General features: G+C 36.4%; 1 protein-coding gene and 1 pseudogene across 1 annotated transcript in view; both read right to left on the bottom strand.

The window, feature by feature from the left end:
- BICDL1 (BICD family like cargo adaptor 1) overlaps positions 1–2,905 on the bottom strand; it is an 89,962-nt gene that overhangs the window by 54,682 nt on the left and 32,375 nt on the right. The gene's annotated exons all lie outside the window — the stretch shown is intronic.
- On the bottom strand, positions 158–276 carry LOC111737111 (annotated as a pseudogene).

The following is a 2,905-nucleotide window of genomic DNA, read 5'->3' as shown; positions in this document are numbered from 1 at the left end:
TGCGGAGTTTATGAAAACTAAAATCAAAAAAGGTTAAATATAGTAGGTTCTAAATTTATATATATTTTATTTATTTATTAGGCGAGGAAATCCTTGGTTGACCTCACAGATTGCAAGGACCTTGTCAGCTTACAATCCCTTATTTTTTTATTTTTTATGCCTACAGCACCTGGTCTTCCTACATGGTCTCCCATCCAAGTAGTAACCAGGTCCAACCCTGCTTAGCTTCTGAGATCGGATGGGATCGGGCTTGTTCAGGGTAGCATGGCCATAGACCTAAACTTATATTTGGAATCATGTTCTGTAAGAGGAATCTGAAATTCAGTCCAGTCTAAAGTTTTTGATCCTCTGAGAAGTAGGATGCCTAGAGACAAACTGGGTATTTGTTATGTCTAGACTGCTCATCACTCAGATGCTGTGGGAAGTAGCACAGGCCAAAAAGGACTCAGGGGTAGAAATGCAACTAGAAGTACTTATAAGGGAAAAAAAGAAAGCGAATAAGAGAAAGTACACACTTCTATAAAAGCACTCATTAGCACAGATGTGAGCAACTACTTTGGTGATGTGGGTATATACCCTGGACTTGGAGATTAAGCCCAGAGTTCTATATATACTAGTTTTACTACATGTAAAACTAGTTTTACTAGTTTTTGTCATGTCATGTGACTTTGGGTAAGTCATTTAATCTGTAGTTTCTCTTTTGTTAAATGGAGACAATATCTGCCTTTCTACGTCACAGGGTTCTGATCATGGAAATGTCAGTTTTGTAAATCTTAAAGCATAATACATATGTGATGTATCCTTATCCTCCTGTTAGGTCTAAGTGATATAAGCCTGTCTCACTTTGCAAAATGCACTCATCTCATCAGAAAAACAGAGCTGATCATCATTACTAGTCCCTTTCTTGGGCTTATCTACTAATGAGGGTTTGAAATTTTCTCTAAATCACTGGGCTACATTACTAATAATCTAGATCTCCTCTACTTGTTTCAAGCTCAATTCACTTGCCACATAGCTATTATTCCTAAGAGTATGTTCTATTTCCCAAGTTAAGAAATAGTAGTTCAAAAGAAAGTTAGTATAAGTAACAAAAAACAAAATTCTGGGTCAAAAAAGTTTGGGAAACATTGGATCAAATAGATTTCTTTACTATAAGATTTACAAAAACTTTTAGTATACTACTATATGTTACAAATAAAAAGAGAGGGATATAATATTAAATGTTTTCTGGACTCACTTGACCATGGAATTTTTTTTTATTCCGAGATACATTTCTTGGGATTGATGCTATAATGACACACTTTAAAGGAAAGCTGCTATAAACATTTTGGAAAATGCTAAATAGAGCTACATTTCAATTCAGGGCTCTGCTGATGGCAATCAAGCTAAAAATGAAAACACACTTGGTCATAAAAATGATAATGTCAAAGACTGTGTTCTATAGGATGAAGCTGAGGGATCTTTGTCCTAACTACTGAAGTGGAAAAATGGTGCTAACCTTTAGGTAAAATTGTAGCTATGTAATTCAGGGCATAGAGCAGAATACTGCCCTGGGCGTTCTACGGTACATTCTCTTTGTACCTGTTTTGATCTTAATGTGCCTACACTTACATGACTGAAAACAGATCCACTTTGGGCCTCTGACTACAAGCATTAAGAGCCATGGTTCTAAGGCCCCACATTCCTAGGTCTGGGCTTATTTTTTGCTCAGTGTGCTTTGGTACAGCCTCTTCAATGGCTTCCTGGATCATGACCACCTCAGCAATCTTTTTTTACCAGCCTGATTTTTCTTAAGTCAGCTGCTGCCCTCTAATTTGACTCTCCGATTACCTGTAACTGTGGGATACATAGGTAGGTTCCTGGCCAGCCCTGTACCTCTGCTGCCTATTTCATTAAAAAATACATTTTCTTGTTATTTTCAATATTCATTACTTTTGTGTTTTTTTTCCGAATTAGTTTCTGGATAGGTGACTGACAATGGGCCTTTCAAACATTTGGTAAAGACAATGAAACAGAAGAATCTGAAAGGAAAAGAGCAAAACACATAATTAGAGATGTTTTCTTATTACTTAAAACTCTAGTGAAAATGAGATTCGGAGGGACTGCCAAACTGGTATTCCTAATAAAGCCTGCAGCCCTAGATAATAATAGAACTACATTCCAATTCCAGATCTTTGACTAAATTGACAGTCACAACCCTGGTGATGAGACATTAGGAGTAAAACAAAGCCACTTAACAGCTAGCCTTCCAAATAGCCAATTTCTTGGATGAATTCTGAGTCATTAACAGTTTAAAGGTATGGTAAGGCAGAGTGAGATTAACACTCACCACTGCCTCAATTAAAACTCTGTCTTAAAAACACCCATTTAGGAACATGACAATCAACATTTCAGTGCTTCTGAACCTGAATCTTCTTGCTATTAGCCTATCTTGTACTATAATTGCAAATTAAGAGTAAACAGATCTGTAATTAGGAATAATGGTAATAGGTGATGTTAGCCTCTGTCTTAGATGAAAATAGCTAAACTAGTCCTACAGGGACCAAAGATATTTTGGATGCTCTCACTACACCCAAGAGAAAATTCTGGGGCATAAATTGTTCCACAAGAAAAGCTATATTTTAAACAACACCTGGGGAGTGAAAATTGGAATTTTAAAGATCTAAAGAAGTCTGAGGAAAAAATCATTGATAGAACACAATTTGTGAAAGCCTGGCTGATAAACTCTGGGCAAACCACAGCCTCTCTGGGTCTCAGTTTCCTTATCTGTACAACGGTTGTGAGTGTCAAATTAAATAATAAATGAAAATATGTTAAACTATAAAGCACAGAAATAATTCTAAGCAATTTTAAGGTAAAGTGGTACTGCAAAGGGAGTAGGATGAGACTCAACTTTATTTCCAAG

Source organism: Pteropus vampyrus, unplaced genomic scaffold (assembly GCF_000151845.1).
Source record: "Pteropus vampyrus isolate Shadow unplaced genomic scaffold, Pvam_2.0 Scaffold23, whole genome shotgun sequence".
Taxonomy (NCBI): domain Eukaryota; kingdom Metazoa; phylum Chordata; class Mammalia; order Chiroptera; family Pteropodidae; genus Pteropus; species Pteropus vampyrus.
The sequence above is the reverse complement of the archived record's forward strand: the minus strand, read 5'-3'. Positions and strand labels throughout refer to the sequence as shown.